This window comes from Eubalaena glacialis, chromosome 3 (assembly GCF_028564815.1).
Source record: "Eubalaena glacialis isolate mEubGla1 chromosome 3, mEubGla1.1.hap2.+ XY, whole genome shotgun sequence".
Taxonomy (NCBI): domain Eukaryota; kingdom Metazoa; phylum Chordata; class Mammalia; order Artiodactyla; family Balaenidae; genus Eubalaena; species Eubalaena glacialis.
In genome coordinates this window covers 63205331-63226525 of record NC_083718.1, presented here as the reverse complement: position 1 = coordinate 63226525, position 21195 = coordinate 63205331, and the positions used below count along the sequence as shown (strand labels likewise).

At 40.7% G+C, this 21195-nt stretch overlaps 1 protein-coding gene across 3 annotated transcripts in view; it reads right to left on the bottom strand.

The window, feature by feature from the left end:
• SCYL3 (SCY1 like pseudokinase 3) overlaps window positions 1-4176 on the bottom strand; it is a 40174-nt gene extending 35998 nt beyond the window's left edge. For 2 of the 3 annotated variants that reach the window (XM_061183117.1, XM_061183120.1), the window contains exon 1: window positions 3809-4175. The gene's annotated coding sequence lies outside the window, so the exon portion shown is untranslated. Of the gene's footprint in view, window positions 1-3808 lie in introns of all 3 variants that reach the window. The other variant, XM_061183118.1, reaches the window with a different exon arrangement.
• Between the last annotated feature and the right edge of the window lie 17019 nt (window positions 4177-21195).

Here is a 21195-nt window from a genome sequence, read left to right as displayed (position 1 = left end):
TGACTGGGCTTGCACTCTGACGGGAGCCACCATCACAAGGTTCCAACCAGGACTGCCATTTCAGAGTTGGCAGGTCACACCATTTACCGTACAGAGCCAAGAGCCTGAAGAGTTATGTGGAAATTTCCTATTTTCCAACATTGGCTCAAATGTTTTTAAACCTGTATAGGCCAAACAACACATGTCTGAAAAGTTGGTGGCAGTCAGTTTTCAGTTCTGGCTTTACCATTATTTAAAAAATAAAAGATAAAAAGAGTTCTTACTAACTCTGGCAGTGTGGGAAACAAGTTGCTAGTTCTAAAAAACAGCCCAAAATTCTATGTGGCTCTTTAAAAAATTCAGTTTAAAATCTGTATCCTTTGGGTAAATATAAACCCAAGAATCATTATATACTGACCTTCTACTTGAACTTTTTTCCACTTTGGTGAAGTTCCATACAACGCTTACTAGGTTATCAGAGTATGTAATGCTGCTCAAAACAGATACCCCAAACAGAGAATTTCAAGGGCCTACAGACCCACATACGTCACTGAATAAGGAACACAACACGTATAAGGGCTAAAGCTACCTAAAATTGATGTTTTTTTTTTTTAAAACCCAAGAATGTTTCTGAGGATAAGGACTAAGCTGGATTTGTAACAGATTCACTGAGTTCCTACCTACCAAGCAATTTCTCTTTCTTAAGAATGATAGAGAGAAGTAAAAAAACAAACAAACGAAAAACAGTATTAAAAAGTATCTCAACTACAGTTGACCCTTAAAAAACGCAGGGGTTAAGGGCACCAGCACCCTCTCAGTCAAAAGTGTGAGTGTAACTTTACAGCTGATCCTCCACACCTGCAGTTCCACATCTGTGGATTCAACCAACGCAGGGGATTCAACCAACTGCAGACCGTGAAGTACTGCAGTGCATATTTATTGAAAAAAATCTGCGTGTAAATGGACGTGTGCAGTTCAAACCCATGTTGTTCAAGGGTCACCTGTGTATCTAACACTCACCTTTCTACTGGGACTACAAATAAAATTAGCATTTATGTAGGATCTTGGAGAAAAGCAATTACCGTTAATTCCCCTGTTCTGGAGGTGGTGTGGCGCCTGCAGCAACCTCCCACTCCCACCCCAGTCGGGAGGGTCATGTTTTAGCACCTGCCTTCTTCTTGGGCACAGTTTATGGCTCAGGTGCCTACCCTGGGCCAAAGGGCAGTCTAATCACACATGAGCCATCTCTAGGACCCATGACCCAGATGAAGAGCTAAGCTGGACAGTCACTGTCTGCCCCAGGAATCTGAATGAACAAGAGGTATTTTTGTCTGTTAGCAGCACAGCTGAAGGTAAAAGGAGGCCATAAGGTAGAGTCAGGGCTATGGCAAGCCAAAGCCATGTAAAAGCAGAAACCTGGCAAGTACAGAGGAAGCCAGCTGGCAGCAGGAGAAGGAAAAGCAAACACTGGGAGAGTAACTTAGATTTAGAGCGTCACATTACTACTCCAACTCGAGGCTACAAGAAGCCCAGCTTCAAATCCACTGCCTCACTGCCACCCTTACAATCATGGGCAGCCTGAGGCATACCTGAGGTAGCCTGAATGGGTCCATGTTCTTTGAAACCAACTGCCATTTCATAAGCAGGAGTTCTTTTTAACTCCTCTTGTCTGAAAAACCAGTCAGACTAAAGGAAGGCACTAGAGAAGTCCTACTTTGAAAAGTGTATATCTGAAGCTAGTCTAACTTCCTTCTCTCTCTTAGCCACAAAATACAGCTTTCCAAAATCCACACATAAGGAATTGCTGCAAGAAAATAATCTTCTTGGCAGAAAATCATGCCATTCACTTAGCTTTAATATTAATCTCCAAAGGAGATAAAATGGTCCTAAGAGTCAGGGGCAGGCTCTGGCTGAATGAATGGCAGTCAGCAGAGGTACAGCAATGGACATTCAATGAACTTAGTCATTTCTAAATAGCAAAATACCTTCTTGTGGGAATACTGGGCCTTACAACACCTATTAACCTTTCATTTAATATTCTGAATTCCACTATAAGATCATTAACAATTTAGGGTTATAAAAGCTTTAGGAAGAGGTTAAAACTGGCAGTTTTTCTTAGCAGTATGTATTTGGGTCTAAGACCCCAAGAAATGCCACTTAAAAATTGAAAGGAATGAACCCCTTCTTTGTGAGAACTCAAAAGGCTGACATTTTATTGGTTTGAAAGCATGATTACTGTTGACAGAAGTCTACTGATACCATCCGTGCAATGCTTACAGAGTAGCTGGGTTATAGCCTATGTCCAGTGCAAACTTCGTTAGGGGGGAAACAAAAAGATGTGCTGTTGACTGCAATTTGATGGCCTTAAAGCAGTAATTCTTAACTTCACAAAACTGTACCCTAAGAGGCACAAAAACGGTTGCTATCAACAGTGCTTTAAAAATGATAATTCAGCTAAATGGACTTACTGAAATGTAATACTGATAAACAATAACACCTGGACTTCCAAAATACTATCTTTTTTTGTCTTGAGGAGTAAAAGGGAAAACACCAAATCGTTTAACTTTGAAATTAAAAAGTTACAAAAAGGCAGAAAAGGATATTTTAATATTAGCATGGGTATTTTGCAGAATTTACCATCTCCACTCTCTATAATAAAATGTGGGGTACACAGTTTCTGACTTGAATACGCATGATGGTCTTCTCTTTAAAATGTTGTTCACCTATCTTCCTCCATCCTTTTGCTTCCTTGGGCAGTACATCAAGTTTCTGGGCCACCTGTGGGATTAAAAGCCCTTGTCTAGGTCACTGCACAACTCATACACTAAACTAAGAAATCAGTGTCCTCTGGGGAACTCTATCTCCCTCTGTTCTTTTCACAGCAAGTAATCGAGATGATCGTTATCCTAGCTCCCTCAGCTTGGAAGTTCCAACGATAAGGGCTTGCACTGTGAGTTCAAAGGACACCCGGTATTGATTGGTATTTCGTTATCTAGTGATAACATTACTTCGGGCCCTTTGCTTTGATCTGTTTCACGTATATATTCCCTATATTGAACTCAGTCCGGCAATACATTATGAAGCCTTTGCGTACTGAAAGAACTAAGTATGATTTCAGCTAAGACATGGGATGTTATGTGGGTATGCACACGGGTCCTTAAAAAGAGCAGTAACAGGGATTCCACAATTCAGGACCCAACTCTAAGTATTCACACGGTTTCCTACATACGATTTTCCCAGAACTGTTTCATCTTCATTCTAAACAAAATGCACTACCCAAAGACAGGAACCAACTGGGCCTCTGGGGGCCTGGCACTGGTCTCGGATCGAGAATGAAGGCAGCATCCCAGCGCGGGCGCAACCCCAGGCTCCCCGCAGCTCGGCCCCGCCGCGCACACTCGCCCCCCCCGGGGGGCGGGGGCTGGGGGCCAGCGGGGGTCCGACCGCGACTCCCCTGGGTCTCTGAGGGGCGGTGGCGGCGCTCCCGCTTAGCTGGCCCCTCACCTTCCACACCTGCCCGCGAGGCCGGGCTCCGCGGCTTCCTTCGATAGCTCCGGCCGCCAGCGCCACCCCGGGCGGGGGCCGCCCGCGAAGCCCAGCTTAGCAGGGCGCCCCGCAAAAAGCAGGAGGAGACTGCGCGGAGGTGGGAAGCAGAGCTCAACCGGCAGCGACGCCACGCCGAGCTCGCCCCCGAGCGGGCCCCAAGCGCGGACCCGCGAGCGGGGCGCGCGTTCCCCCCACCCCCCCCGCGCCTCGCTCCCGGCCCGGCCCCCTCCCCAGCGGCCCAGGCCTGCACTGACGGAGGACGGAGCGCGGGGCTCCCTGTTACCTGCGGGAGGGCGGCGGGGGAGGCGGCCGAGGATCTTAGCTTCGGTCCCCTCTTCGCCCCCTGCTGACACCAACCACCTTTGCCTCCCCCGTGATACTCTGGCCACTACACCCACAATCTTCTGAGGTCCGGTCTCTCCGGCACCATAGAGACGGGTCTGGAAGCCGGACAGGATGCCAGCCTTCAGCCCTACAACGCCACCACTGGGGCAAAAGAACCCGGAACCGAGATGGGGCGGCCGCGCCGGTGAGTCTCAGGCCGGTGCCATCTTGAGTATGGGCGGCGGTGCCGGCCCTGCGGTTCACTCTCTGTCCCCAGCCGCCTAGTTGGTCAGTGACGATGTCTCTTCTCTTGCGGTCTGAGTTGAACCTGCAAGTTTGCCTTGATTTTAATTTTCAGGCTTTTAACCGCACGGTCTTAACTGGATTTCCGCCCGAACCCAAAATGGCCGCCGGTCGCCTCTGACAAATAGAAAAGGGGCGGGACGGAGAATAGGAGTACTCTGGGAATTGGCGAGGACTTTTGGGAGAGTGACGTCGCTCACCCCGCAGCCTTGATTGGCTGCGCTGCGTGGGCGGAAGTCGTACGGATCCGCAGCTGAAGCTGGCAGAGGTAGAAGTGATTCCGGCTGAAGCCCTTTCAAATGGGAAATCTGAAGCTATGCTTAAACCAGCGGAGAGTCAAATTGGGACTATTAATATTAATAGTACTTATTATTAATATTGATGGTTTCTACTTAATAGGGTGTTGTGCGAATAGAATGAATATACGTGATAGTTTTAAAACTACATGGCTCAAACCCAGTATATTTTCTCTGTTATCTTGCATATGAGCTTAGTAGTAGTCATCGCTACTATTTAACGCTTTTACAACCTCACAGTTCACAGCTGACCTAAATCATTTGATCACCTAAAAGTTTTAAATTCTTTCTGGTCTGTTACAGTATGGATAAGGATCCCACAATTTCTTCACTAGATTAAGTGAAAGCAAATATCAAACCCAATTTTGTCCCTTATTCAGAAATGAATATTTATTAGAAAGCAGGCACAAATAGTATTTAATCTGTCCTATTAGCTTGTTGAAAGTCGAGCTCTCCTTCCTAGGTCAGCACTGTCCTATAGAAATAGAATTTGAGCCACATATGTAATTTAAAATTTTCTGGTAGCCATATTTAAAACAGTAAAAATAAAAAGAGGGGCTTCCTTGGTGGTCCAGTGGTTAAGGCTCTGAGCTCACACTGCAAGGGGGTACGGCTTCCATACCTGGTGGGGGAACTAAGATCCTGCATGCCACCTGGTGCAGCCAAAAAAACAAAGACGACAACAACAACAGCAACAAAACTGTAAAAAGAATGAGGTGGGGTCAATTTTAGTATTATATTTTAACACATAGCCAGAAGGTTGTCATTTAAACATGTACCCAAAATAAAAAATTATTAATGAGATATTTTACATTTTTTGTACTGTCTTCAAAATCTGATATGTATGTTTTACAACTTAAACTGACCATATATGAATGCTCAAAATTCACATGTAGATAAAGATTACAGTATTGGAGGGTGCAGTTGTAAATGGTTTGACCACCACCTTGCGCTAGAAAGCTGAGAAACAGAAGTACAGGGCTGCAGAGGCAGGATTCTGTTATCATCATAGTTTCCGCCAGCATCTGGCAACCAGAAATCTTCCAGACCCGTGGTAGAGCCAGGACCAATAGCGATGAAGCCTCAGATGGCATCTCCAAAGGCTGAGGACTCGAATTTTTAGTGCTCACCCTGTTTATTCAGGAGTGGAAAGCATTCTTTTGAGAGCTCATCTCTAGTATTCATCATGATAATTAATAAGCTGTTATTTTTGCCAATCAAAAGCCATTTCTGGCACTCACTCTGATAATTAGCAAAACATCCAGTGTCATCAGAGATCAAGGTGACTAAAGTATTTGTAGCTCCATCTCTGGAATGTGACCTTTCTGGTATGATGCTAGCTAACTACTCCTGGAGTGTGGATTCCTAATTACTAGAATGCCAGCAGCTTCCAGGGCATAGCTTCAATCAAATGACCCACACAGAATATTACACTGTCCTGAAGAAATTTAAAGTCGACCACAGGCATCATGATACCCACGTTGTAAGGAATATTGGCCTGCTTTGTAAACTGTAAACACTATACAAATGTTATAGAACTTACAACCTTATGTTACAGACTATGTTTATTCCACGGATATTTGACACACCTTTTCTGAGCCATGCACAGTGCTGACCGCTAAGAAAAGAAGGAGGAAAAAGATAACAGTCATTGCAGAAAAGTGGGTTCTTTGAGGGGCCCAAATAAAACTTTTCTTTTTAAGTGATTGAGGAGGTGCTAGTAGCTTAGTGCTAGGAATGTTACTTTTGTTTTTTGAAGTGCCCTGTGCCACCACCAACAAATAAGTTTCAATCTACTGTGTGTGAAGCTGGGTATGAGCTAAATGACTCTACACTTCCCTGGTTACTCTGAGGCTTTTCTGACAATTGTTTCTTGTTCATTTAGTTAGTCAGCATATACTTTAGAAATGCTCACTATATGCCAGCCTCTGCTCTAGAGACTGGGGAAATATTACAGCAAACAAAACAAGATAAATTTCCTGCTCTCACAGACCTCATGTCTTGGAGGGGAGGTGGCAGGTGGCGGCGGCCATAAGGGGAGAGATAGATGATATATAAATGAATAAAGATAAATTCAGATAATGGTAAATTCCATGAAAAAAATAAAACAAGGTAGTAATAGCAGCTAACACGTGCTGAGTATTTACTGTGCGTTAATTCATTTAAGCTGTACATCAATCCCACTTTACCCATGAGAAAAGTTATGCACAGAAAGGTTAGGTAAGCTGACCAAAGTCACACAGCTGGTAATGGCATAGAGTAGTTTGCCTACAGATTTCATTTTCTTAACCATTATGCAATACTGCCACCCCAATGTGATAGAGAGTAATAGGGTAAGGGGGAAGACAGGAGAGGAAAGGGAGTTATTTTAGACGGATCTCCAAAGATGGCCTCTGAAAAGGTGATGTTTGATCTAACACTGAATGATAATTATGTGAAGATCTATGGCACAGAGACAGCAACGGAAAACATCCCAAGGCAGGAACTAGCTTGATGTGTTTAAGGAACAGGAAGAGGGCCAGTGTGGCTGGAGTATAGTAAGTAAAGGGGAGAGTGTTCACGAAGAGGCCACTAGGAGAGGCTGGGGCTTGAGGGTCATGGGAAGGCGTTTTGGGAAACCACTGAGGATTCTAAGTAAGAGAGTAACAATCTACTCTACAGTTTTAAAAACTCACACTGGCCATTATATGGAGAATGGATCATAAGAAGAGAGAAGGGCAGCAAGGAGACAGGTTAGGAGACTTTAGCAATAGTCTATGTGGGGAATAATAGTGACTTGGGCTACAGGACAAGGAATAGAGATGGACTTAAGTAGTCAGAAGTATATTTTGGAATAGAGGGCTATGGACTGAACTGTGTACCCCCAACTCCACCCACCAACTACCACCACCAAATCTAGATATTGAAGTCCTAAACCCTAATTCGTGTATTGAAGCCCTAACCCCATTTGGGGATGGGCCTTTGGTAAATAGTTAGGGTTAGATGAGATTATGAGGGTGTGATCCTCATAATGGGATTAGTGCCTTTATAAGAAGAGACACCGGAGACCGTGCTCTCTCTCTATCTCTGCCACATGAGGGCAGGGTGAGAAGGCAGTCATCTGCAAGCCAGGAAGAGAGCTCTCACTAGAACCATGAAGATACAGATGTCTGGTGTTTAAGCCCCTGAGTCTATGGTATTTTGTTTGGGCAGTGCAAGCCCACTAAGACATAGAATGAATGGTATTAGCTGGTAAGAGGAAGTGAAGTAAGGGATCAAGGTTGCTGCCTTGGGTTTGGCTCTAGCAATTGGATGCATGGTGAAACAATAACAAGTTTGCAGAACCTGTTAAACATCCAAGTGGAGCTATCAAGTCGGCTGACGGCTATAAAAGTTTGAAGAATCACTGCAGAGGCCCAGACAGGAGATAAAAATTGGGGCATCATGGTCTCATCAAGTTGTAAATATCCTGATATACTGTATGATTCAGCTATACTCAACACAGAGAAAAACAACTGTAACACAACACAGTATCTGAACAAATGAATTTAGAGACTACTGCCTCTCTGTGTAAGATTCTTTGTCCATATATAATATTCTTTACTGTAGATTCCACATAACCAGTTGATTCTCACAGTATGCTTTCATTGATTTTTGCCATACTCTTGTGTTCATGGTCAAGCTATGGTTGCAACTGGTGAATGAGTGTAGTTTTGATATGAAAGGTGGTTACTATTTTCATTTATATTAACAGTTAAGATGAAAATGAAACAAGAAAGACATATGTTGGTTGTGAGTTATCTTCTATGCTGAAACCAATAATATTTTTGAATACTAGAAGAATATTTCCTCAATTTCTAATGTAGGTCAAGAAAGACTTTTAAGTTTAATTTGCATTGTTATTAACATTCTTCATCACTTTATTAACTCTAGACAATCAACAAAACATTAAACAAAGCCCTGATTTGTAGCATTGCTGATTTCTATAGTGTAAATACTTCCACCATGGCCAACTTCAAGGTATCAATATGACATCACTGAATGCAGAGTTGGGAAGAAATGTGCTCCCACATTATATAGTATTTCCATCATAGAGCTATAGAAGATGTAAATAACCTCTGAGCATAGATAATAATATAATTAGTAAAATAAGTTTTAAGTGATGAGTTCTTAGTCTTTCTTACCTTTAAAAATATAATATATTTAATGATGAGTTTATGTAATTTAATTTTTAACAATGGCTGTGTTTAACAACTGGTTTCCAAAATTCCTGAACATTTAACAGTCAGCTCTCATGAGCCTATATGAGCCACTCTCATGAGTGCACGCTAACTAGGTATTCATACTTTCTGGTTCTACTTCTCTTTGTAAATTAATAAATTACTTCTTGCTTTTTTTTTTTAAATTAATTAATTTACTTTTTGCTGTGTTGGGTCTTCACTGTTGCACGCGGGCTTTCTCCAGTTGCCACGAGCGGGGGCTACTCTTCGTTGCAGTGCACAGGCTTCTCATTGCAGTGGCTTCTCGTTGCAGAGCTCGGGCTCTAGGCACTCAGGCTTCAGTAGTTGTGGCACACGGGCTCAGTAGTTGTGGCTCGCGGACTCTAGAGCGCAGGCTCAGTAGTTGTGGTGCATGGGCTTAGTTGCTCTGCAGCATATGGGATCTTCCAGGACCAGGGATTGAACCTGTGTCCCCTGCTTTGGCAGGCGGATTCTTAACCACTGCACCACCAGGGAAGTCCCTTACTTCTTGCTTTTATATGCATCCGTCTTTTTTGTTTGTTGTTTTTTTTTCTCCTAGAACTTGATCATAGCTGGTGTCCAAACTCTCAATTCCAATCCAGCAAAGCTGAGGACCAGACACTAGAATCTAGTATGCACGACCATCTATGGCCACCCTTCAGAGACGTGTCTGGGAGACACACGAGCCTTTCTCAGGTCATACCCTACAGTCTCAACTGTGCATCATTTTCAAAATCACAGCACTACTTTCTGACCAGATCCCGTCTGGCTAGTTCCCTGTTTTGCTCTCACTAAGACTATTTTCAACCTCATTGCATATTTTCTTCCAATATGGCACAGGCTCCAATGTTAGCAGATCTTGGTTTGAGCCCACTTTTGCTACTCACTGTCTGGAGTATTCTTGGGCAAATTCATTTTACTCAACCTCCATGTTCTCAGCTGCAAAATAAGGATTAAAGTAGTACCTACTTGTGTTTGTGAGGGTTAGATTAGGTAAAGCATGTAAAGGGCTACCACATGTCAAACATTCAAACACTATTACATCCTGTTATTGCTGTTCTGTGACTGGTCCAGACCCCAGGGGGCCTGGCTTTTTTCATCAGAGTTCTCATTCCTTTCATTCTTGAACCTTTGCCTTTCCATGGCCTTAGGGCTGCAAAGCCTTAACGTGTGACTCATATTTACCTGAGAGACCCCATTCTATCTTTTTAAACAATTATATTTAAATGGTTTCTTTCTCCTCTGCTGTAATGTAAGTTCCACAAGGGAAATAATCTTTGTTTTGTTCATTGATCTAACCTTCATTGTAGGTTGTCAACAAGCATTTATTGATGAATGGTGAATGGAAGTGTGGAAAGATAGATACTAGTCTGTTTCGATAGTCACTGTGTGGGGTAGGGAGATGGAATTACTTTTTTTCATGATATATCTGCATATTTTGTGTTTTTTGTGATATAGTGAGCATAGATTACTTTTGTAATTTTAAAGATAATTTAATAAAGGAATAAGGAACTGAAATGTAAACTTAGATTGGAAGCTCTTGTAGTGTTACATCAGTACAGTATTCAATAAATTACATGAGATACTCAACACTTTATTGTAAAATAGGCTTTGTGTTAGATGATTTTGACCAATTGTAGGCTAATGTAAGTGTTCTGAGCATGTTTAAGGCAGGCTAGGCTAAGCTGTGATCTTCAGTAGGTTAAGTGCATCGAATATATTTTCCACTTATGATATTTTCACATTACGATGGGTTTATCTGGATGTAACCCCATGGTAAGTAGAGGAAGATCTGTGCTGACACATACTAGAACATACAGGACTGTGAAAACTTTATTCTATGTAAAAGAAGCCAAACACAAAAGTCCATATATTATGATTCCATTTATATGAAATATCCAGGACAGCTATATCCACAGAGACAGAAAGTAGATTCGTGGTTGCCATGGGTTGGAGGTAGAGGGGAATGGGGATTGAATGCTAATTGGTACAGGGCTTCTTTTCAGGTTGATGAAAATGTTCTGGAATTACATAGTGGTGATGGTTGCACAACTGATGACTATATTAATAACCACTGAATTGTACATTTTAAAATGATGACTTTTATGGTGTGTGAATTTTTTTCTCAATTAAAAATGCCCATATAATATGTGTGAGCATGCACACACCTGCACATGAAGGAGGATGGATATAATACTCATCAAGTTGTTGTCAGCAGTTGTAACAAAAGGGAACTCTGTATCGGTAGGTGCCTTATGTCATATTCTATGTTACTAAAAGTCAAGTGTGACAAAAATGGAAAATTAATTGGGGATAGTCATAAAGACAACATTAGGAATGTTAAAAAACAAAGCAAGTGGTTAGACTTAACTAATTTCAATGAGATATGATTGATAGGCTGGGCTTCCGTTTTGAAAGTATTTCACTGCATTTCTGGGGTTTGCAGATCCCTTTGAGCTCCCTTCCAAAATTAGGGGTCTCCTTTCCGAAATCACTGAATTAAAATGGATTCCTTCGGCCCAGGATTGGAAATAAAGGAGCCCTGAAAGTTAAGCTAAACTGAGAAGTTTCAATGCCTCTTTAACTTGCCCTCCTGGACTCTAGGCCTTAATGCGCAGCTCCACATCCCACCTGGTGCAAACAATAATATTCATGCTCTCTGGGGTTCAATTTCACAATCACGCCCTAGCCCAGGGCTGATGACACAGCAGACTTGAGACACTGGTAAATTGCAGGTAAGGAGGAAAAAGAGCTGACCTCATAAGAGGTATTTATTTTGCTTTTAAGTAGCAGTTACCAACTTCCAGATTCCAGATTCACTTACTTCAGTTCCCCAAACTACCAACCAAACAAGATTAAGAGGCCTGGAAGAGAAAAGAGTAGAGGAAGTTAAGTGTATGCTAAACATTTCTTCTCACAAGTTAATTAACTGCAGGGTTTCTATATTGAGCGGTCATGAGGATCACACACAAGTATTTTATACTGCAAAGCGCCGTATGTTGGACCTCTGGTAATCAAAATATTTCTAAATGGCCTTGAGAGATCATGATTTATAGGAACTGATAACTTTGCTGGGAAATGAATTAAAATAGTCACCCTACAGGGTGGTATGTTGTTGTTCCTGATTGTTCTTCATTTAGGTAAAACTCTCATGAACTCACAGTCTTCCTATCTGTGGAAAATACTAGTGGTGGTAGTAGATGTGGAGAGAAAGTGAAAGGTTTAAGGAAGTCTTAGTACTTGTGATTTGAAGCATTTGTATAGGCCTTTATATATATCACTCTCTGATATAATTTATATCAGTTATCAATTGCTGCATAACAAACCATCACAAATTTAAGAGCTTCAAACAGCAACATTATTTTTCTTTTTGATCACAAATCTGTAAGGGTTTGGGCAGGGCTTGGCAGGGCAGCTGATCTTGGCTCATGTGGTGTCCTCTGCGGGGGTTTGAGGGCAGGGGGTGGGGGGAAGGCTGGAATCCACTGAAGGCTTATTCACCTCTAGCTGTTGATCCTACCTTTCTGCAGGGACCTCAGATGGGACCATCTCCTGCAAGCCCTATACCTGGCCTCTCCATGTGGCTGGACCCTCTCACAGCATGGCAGCTGGTTCCAAGAGAACAAGGCAGAAGTGAAAGTACTTTTATGACTTAGCCTAGGAAGTCATGTAGCATCACTTCGGCTTAACGCTGTTGGTTGAAACCCAGGCTCAAGGGGAGGGGACATAGACTCCATTACTAGATGGGGGGAGTGTCAATATCACTTTGTTAGCCGCACGTGTGGGATGGGATACATCAGAGGGGCCATCATAGGAAAACACAATTGGCCACATCAGCCCAAAACTCACAGGCTTAAAACAACATCAATTTATCATTTTTCAGTTTTTCGGTTGATTGGGAGGTCCTTCTTCTGGACTTACTTGGGCTCACTCACATAACTGGGTTTTGGTGATATGTCAGCAGGGTTGGGGTGGGCGGCTCAGCTGAGACAGCTGGGATGTTTGGGCTTCTCCAAGTATTTTCACAGCATGTCAGGCTCAGGGAGCATTCTACAAGGGCAAAGGCAGGAGCTGCAAGCCTTCTTGAGGTGCAGGCCCCAGAACTCATATATCATTTCTGCCACATTGTATTGGTCAGAGCAAGATACAAGGTGAGCCCAGATTCAAGAAGTGAAGAAACAGAGTCCGTCTCACGTTGAGAGGAGCAGAAAAATACCATGGCCATCTTTTTCAATCAATCCACATAGCCGTATGGCCGCATTATTTATACTCTGTCCACATACAGAATATACTTAATTTTCCCCCCAAAAGTCACCTACCATTATGGCATTAGGCTCTGGCTTGAAGTACGGGAGCTTCTCATCAAAATCATATTCAGGTGAGGATGAGGCTCCTTGGGTGTGATTTTCAGGTTCTCCTCTATTACGGCTTCTCTTGATTCAGAGACTTGTGAACTGAAATAAGTTATCTGCCACATCACCCCTCTACTCCCACCCAATATGCAGTGGTGAGACAGGGACAGGATAACCACAAAGGACACTCCTAGTCAAAAAGGGGAGCAAATGGGAGTTGTTGGTTCATGGCAAATCTGAAATCCTGCCAGGCGCATTTGCTAATTCCTTTCACTCTGGGGTCAGGGAGTGTTCCTTAGTTAAGGCCTAGATTTGCTCCCCGGGAGTGTTCTCTATTCCATTCCCAACTGCTAGTTCAAACCCCACACAACTAAGAAGAAGCAGTTTTTCATAGACTTCTCTATTGGTTCCCACAATTATATAAAGTCTAATTCCTGTAATAAATTCCATATGCTATATCACTCAGAGTGGTTCTGTTTATCTGATCAAACTCTGAATGATATAAGACCAATTAAAAATAGCTGACTCTATCTATCCCAGAATTTTCTTTAGTGGTATTACTCACTGTGGGCTTTGGATCTTAGATCTTAGGATGATCCCTGTAGGGTCAGGAAAAGAGCATCAGCCACCAGTGGGATTTTGATGTAAGGAATTTCAGGGGACATAGACGAATTCATATCCTTAGAAAAACAACCACTTTCTATCTAGTTGGACCTATGTGAGTTGAAAGGCCTCATGGGTCTGGTGCCTACAGCCATAGCAGCAAAGCTTCTAATTATACTTTGGATCAGTTAAAACTCTGAACAGTCCAGAATGATGGCCTAGATCCTGATCTGATTAAAATGACAATGGTGCTTTAAGGAAAGGGCCAAACTATTACGTTCACAAGCAGGTGGCAAGACAAACACTGGTCCCCTACTATCCTGAGGGATGGCTATGTCAATTGAGATCAGAGGGGAGCCTCTGCTAAAAAGAAACAACACTGTCAGGATGAACAGAGGAAACACAAGGACTACTTGTGGGTCAAGGATAGCAATGCCACCATAACCTGGAATTAGGTTAAACACTAGGCTTCTTGCTCCCCTCTGATGATTCCCTTGTAGAAGGACTAAGCTAATTGGCACAACATGCTTAGCTCCAGGCAGTCTCAATACAGACAGCACAGGAAGCCATGTGGCTGGTGGGCTATAACTAATGGACTAACTGTATAGTCAAAGAGATGAAAACAAAATGGCTAGGTAATTAAAGGAAAACTGGTGTGGGGGAAACGAACTATCACAAGCACTGGTGTTATATGTAGATAGTTGATGAGGAAGAGGTTTCTAAATATAGCAATGAAATAGATGCTGCAACCTGAACCCTAAGCCTGTGAAAAGGAAAACTGAGGCAACAGGAGTTCTATCCATCACTGATTCTTTTCATGGAAGTATTAGGAAGGTGGGTTCAGACAACATCCTGAGAGTTGGGCACCACCCTTACAAGTAACTGACATGTAAAAATTGGGATCTAAACTAGTGAAAGCCAATCAAATATACTCTAATTTGGTGTCTCAGCTTGACAGATAATACAAATAGGTCCTAGGATTGTGTTCCTAGGGTACTATTTCCCAGGGAACATGGTATATGGATTCTAAGGACTTCTGATGAAGGTAACAAGAAACAGTATTGACTTACTGCCCTACACTTGTATTCAGGGGCAATGACAATATTTATGACCAGTTGTGCAACTCAACCCCCATTTGTGATGACCATTAGGACAGTTGGTTTTGTGTGTACTGTAGTGTGTTTGTGGGTTTTCAGGCTGGTGCTTTTTGCTGTGGCTGCTTTATGTGGAAGCAGAATCCTTGTGTCTTGGTGCCTGAATTACATATAATAATTGTAGGAACATCAAAACATCAGCATCTGCCACATGTGCTGCAATAAGTGTTACAGATATAGTATCTACCAGCACAGGAATTTCATGCTCACAACATCCCTACTCATCCACAACCTATAACTTAGGTGAATGGACATGCACACAGCCATTTAAAACATGCTCCATGTGGGGGTCCCTGCATATTTACTGGTTTCCTGTAAATCAGCGATTATCAATGCTAGCTGTACATTAAAATCACCCAGAGGAACTTTTAAACCATGATTCTTGGGCTCCTGTCCCAGAGATTATTATTTAATTGGTTTGAGCTGGAGTTTGGGTACCTGCATTTTTTTAAAACTCCTCAGGTGATTCTATTGAATGCATACTGGTATAAAAAATAGTGCCCACACTATGAACTAATGCAATGGTTCTCAAAGTGTGGTCCTTGGATCAGAAGCAGCAGCATCACCTAGGGGGCTTGTTAGAAATGCAAAATTTGGGGTCCCATCCCAGACCTACTGAATCAGAAATACTGGGATATGGCCCAGAAATGTGGTCTGGGAAGCCCTCCACTTGATTCTCATGTAAGCTAATGTTTGAGATCCACTGAACTAGCGAAATTATTCGATGGAGTCTGAGCAAGCATCATTTTATTCCTACTAATGGGTGAGAAAGAGAATCATCTCAAACCTGAGCTGGGACAGAACTCTGTAGTCTGATGTGATTATTTGCTCTTTGTGAGAAGAAATTAATTTTCCTGAGAAAATACCTGATAGGAAAATTAAGATTTCTTCTGGAGAGCCAAAGTCAGTCACATAGCCTTTCACTAGCCTAATACTAAGCAGACATTCTTCTCTTTTACCTCCTCCTCCTCTTGTTTCCTCCTCTGTTCCTTTCTTCTTCCTTTCCCTTCCTTCACCTATCCTCCTCCCCCACCCCCCATGCCATAAGTGATTTATGGTAGGAGCTTCTAAGTCCAACACCAGGAAGATAGGAAATATTTGCCCCTTAGTTACCTTTTTCAGTGCTCTTAGTTTTTTTGTGGAGATCCATATTTCATCTGGTATCATTTTTTCTTCTGCCTGAAAGACTTCCTTTAACATGTTTGTAGTGTGGCTCTGCTGGTGATAACTTCTCTCAGCTTTTGTATGCTTGAACATGTCTTTTTTCACCTTCATTCTTGGAAAGCATTTTCACTGGGTATAGAATTCTAGGTTGACAATTTTTCCTCTCATTACTGTTAAAGATAGTGCTCCACTGTCTTCCTGTTTACATTGTTTCTGATGAGAAATCTGCTGCCATCTTCATCTTTGTTCCACTCTATTTTTTTTTAACCTCTGCCTGATTTTAAGATTTTCTGTTTATCACTGGTTTCAAGCAATTCGGCCAGCAGAGATTATAAAACATCAGTGGGACAAAGGAAACTTATTCCTACACTCTTTGGCATAAGCATATTGTTATGGGTTGAATTGCCTCCCCTCCAAAATATATGTTGAAGTCCTAACTCCCAGTACCTCAAAGTGGCCTTATTTGGAAATAGGGTCTTTAGAGAGGTAATCAAGTTAAAATAAGATCTTTGGGTGGACCCTAATCCAATATGACTTGTATTCTTATAGGAAGGGGAAATGTGGACACAGAGACAGACATGCAGAGGGAAGATGATGTGAAGACACAGAAGGAAGACAGTGATGGTACTGGAGTGCTGCATTTACCAGCCAAGGAATGCCAAGGATTGCTGGCAAAACCAGAAGCTTGCTTATGTTTACTCAATCTCCTTTTATACTGGAATGAGTTTAACTGAATATACAATTATAGGCCACCAGTTATTTTCTATCAACTCATTGAAGATATTCTTCAACTGGCTATTTGCTTCTATCATTGTCAGCCCAATTATAGTATCTTTGTAAATTTTCTTTCTCTCTGGCTGTTTTTTTCTTTTCTTTGATATGCTGCAGTTTTGTGCTGGTACTTCCATATGTGTGTGTGTGTTTCCTGTCTTCAGATTTGGTGTTCTTCCTCATTGCTGTGATCTGAATGTTTGTGTCCCTGCACAACTCATATGTTGAAACCTAACCCTCAAGGTGGGTTGATATTAGGAAATGGAGTTGTTGGAAGGTGTTTAGGTCATGAGGGTGGAGCCCTCATGAATGGGATTAGTGCTTTTATAAAAGAGGCTCCAAAGAGATCCCTTATCCTCTTTCATCATGTGAAGACACAGAAGGTGTCATGTATGAAACAGAAAGTGGGTCCTTACTAGCCACCACACCAAATTTGCCAACACCATGATCTTGGACTTCCTGTGAGAAAGAAATGCTTGTTGATTATAACCCATACAGTCTGTGGTATTGTTTTAGTGGTTTAAACAGACTAAGACACTCATTTTGAAGATATATTCATCTTTTGTTATTTTAGAAAATTATCTCTTTAAGTATTGCCTCATCCTTTTATTCTCTTCTTCTAGAACTTTCCACCTATATTTGATGTCCCGTAATTGCTTATATTCCTACATCTTTATAACTCTTATGCATTCTGGCTACTTTTTCAAAAATCTAACTTTATTATCTTACTCAACTGTGTCTAATTTAACTCACCCATTGAACTTGAAATATCAATATATTTCTAGTTTCCCATTTGTCTTTTATTTCTTGACCATGTTTAACATTCCCTCTTTGTTTCTTTAAATATTTTAAACACATTTAAACACATTCTCTGTATGAAAATTCCAGTATCTGCTGGGGGAAGGTGCCTCATTTTGTTTGTTGTCTCTGCTTTCTCTCTCATTGTGGCTTCTTTCCTCATGTGCTTTGTAATCTTTCCATGTGAGCTCATGTTCAGTTGATCTCAATCTGTGAGACTCCTGTGAAACCTGGGTTGAAGGTATATTTCTCTAGAGGAGATTTGTGTTTGTTTCTGCCAGGTGCTCCAGGGTTTCCAATACTATACAGATAGTATAAATTTGAACTCCACGTTCAAAGATGTTCAAACATGTTTGAATTTTCAGGGGAGATTTCTCTTTACAAAAGGCTCAGACCATATAGGCCATTTTGTTTTCCTATGAGATTTTTTCACTTAAGAATATCCATCTCCTTCACAAAACAAAAAACTAAAACAAACAAAAAAACCCCAAAACAAATAAAACAAAAACAGAAAAAAGAAGAACGAAATTGATCAAGTATGGTATTTTTGAGTTCTAAATCTCACTAAAACCACTTTATGGATCAGACTCCACTATCTTCTGCCACTTAATGTCAAAAGTCTAAGGGCAGTCAATTTCTCTGCAGGTATTTTGTCTTTCTTTTCAGGATTCTTATGGAAATTTTAATTCATTTTTATCAAGAACTTCTCTATGTCAAAATAGATGTCAGTATCCATTTTAAAAAATGGTTCACATATTGCAGGGATAAAAATCCTTTTTAGCTCAGTAGTATTTTCTTCTATTATCTTTGGCTATTATTCCTGTACCTTAAAAAAAAACAAACAACTCTTTTCTTGGAAAACCAACCAGCCAAATATTGGTGCTCTGATTTTTATCTTCTATATTATTTTTTATATATTATTTAATCTATGTTATTTTCTTCTGCCTTCTTGGAGAGCTTATCAAATTTTTCTTTATCACTTATTTTTCTCAGTGTTATTCTTTAATGCCTCTCTATTTCATGCAAGTCTTTATCCCAAATAGTAGGGAGGTTCTGCTATACTACGCAGAGAACATATATTGAAGCTTAATGTTATCCCTTCAATTTAGTAGACTGTCAGGTACCTGGCTAGAATGTGTATGTGGGATTTTAGATATCTGAGGAGACAACAGTATTTTCCAAATCCTCATTAAACTAGCAACAAAGACACAAAAAGACAAACTCACCTCACTGAAAACGTTGATGTATCCTCAATGATAGAATTTGGGAAGATGTGCCAATAACCAGGACAAATTGGCTGGATTTGGAAAAAACCCTCCAGGTACCACTTGGCAAAAAGTAGGAAGATCAATTTATATTTCTCTCTTTTTCTCTGTTTCATGACTTAAAATACGCAAGGTCTTTAAAATCCTGAAGACCAGGCAGCTAATAAAAAAATCTTGTAACAAGAAACAAAGACTCTGAAAAATAGGCCTTCAATTGGGTTGAAGAAAAAGCATTCTCTTTTCTCTGAGACCTTCTGACAATTTGGCTTAGTCTTTGAGTCCTAAAGATTCTTGGCATATTTCTGGTGGCATGGAGTAAGCCCTGCAACATAACACCAAGTGAGAGCCTAGTGACTGTAAGCTCTGATCGTAGCTACAACTAGTAATAGTAGCAAGTTATTTTGTGTGATGTATCTCATCTACCATTTCTGAGGTCTCTGTAAATTCATGACAGGGTATGTGGCTTCAGTTCTATTGTGCTGTGCAGAATTAAGCAACAGGTGTGTCACACATATGGAAGGGGCTAGGAAAGGGTGGAGCAGTGTCCTCTTCCCCAAGTCCTGAGTGAATGTAGTGGTGGCTCTCCCATGAAGAGGGCAGCTGTGATCTCATGAAGATGAACAACCTAGACGAAGCAGTGTAGGGACAAGGGGAGGAAACAGAACACGAGGAACCTATTCTTGGCCCCATGTGAGAAAGCGCCTTAGGGAACTCTCAGAAAGAGCAGAAAACTCTTGAGAAGAAATAATTTCCAGCTATAAACTATGGCTTGAGGCCATGGCAATTTAGTTCTTAAAGTAAACATGACTTTAATTTGTAGACAAAATCTGGTAAGGCCAGTATAACTGACTTAACATATAAACGGTATTTCTAAAAGTGCCCGAGGCCAACACCTTTTGTTCTCTGAAGTATGTAAGAATTTTAGATATTCTTCCTTATTCCTTTAGTAAAATTTTCCTTCATAGATAATGCAAAGGTAAATCAGTCCATGCCTGAGTGGAGAGATCACAATTTCTAATTCTGTGAAGTCCTAAAATAATGAAAAAAATATACAGGGAGAATGAGTATGTGCATGTAAACCCTGGAGACCAGCCCTGGAAATGTTATGGATCGTTGTGGATGTTCTTCCTAAATCAGTTTATAATGGTATGAGGGAAGTTAAGTTATAGAATGTTTGCTTTATCTTTCTAATAATGTCACTTCTCATATGTATTTATACTTTGTACATATGACAAGTAATAAGGCACGATACTTAGTAACTGAGGTTACTGGATTGGAAGCATGAAGACAGGTTATGTCACAGACTAAATACATAAGCTTGGGGAAGTCATTTAATTTCTCCTGGCATGGTTTTTCCAACTGAAAGAGTTTGATAGGGTTGTTTCTAAGGCCCTTTCCAGCTTTAACATTCTATAGTTAAAATAGAAACCAAGACAAATAAATACATGCTTTCAGAAAGATCAACTGGGTTGTGAGTTCAAAGACACAGATCATCATATCTTAGATTCACTTATTCCCTAAGGAGCATGATATACTTCCTTATACATAGCAGGTAGTTACTATCTGTTGACTATATTTTAAATATCTATGTGATTGGTTTCCCAAATAAGTCGATGGACTGAATTATTTCAAAGGCCCTTTCCAGCTCTACTATTCTATGCTTAAAATATAAATGAAGCGCAATAACTAGTATAGTAGACCAATGAGATTTTAAATTCTTGTCTTTGATCTATGTATTTACTTCAAAGCCTCATATAATTTCTTCCACAGCAGGTGCTCAAGGAAATATCTGTAGACTGTAATTATTTAATTTGCTCTGTTTTTCAAGTAAATTTTTCCATACTATGACATGCATGAGTTATTTTCACAACTCATTATTATGTCTTTCCATTTCTTACTACCTAAATCTTGTAAAAACAAGTGAACAAATGGGAAACGGGTATCTAAGTGAGCAAAATATTTTGTTCCTTAGTTTTCTTCAGTGAAACATAATTAATTAGCTTTTCCATATTTTAGACTTCATGAATAATAAAATTTAAAAACCCAATGCTAATCTAGTTTCAGGTATACTAATAGATGTCCTACGTTTTCTATATTAAAATCAGAAAGACAAAATTAATTTGGATTAATTGCTGAAGAAACTCTACTCACATATAACATAATTATGGCATATGTTCCACTGTTAATCAAAAAATCATAGTTAATAACTTTGGGAAGCAACCTTTCAGGCACATGGCATGAAATAAAAAAGGTGATACTCTTTTTATAAATTTTAAAGGTAGCACATATCACGTGAAATACTCAAGAGTTTACAAGGGGAAAAAAAGGACAGGAAAAAATAAAATTTATATGCACTCTACATAAGCATGTAACTCCTAATGAAACACATTAAATAGAAACACATGACTTTTGCTAATTAA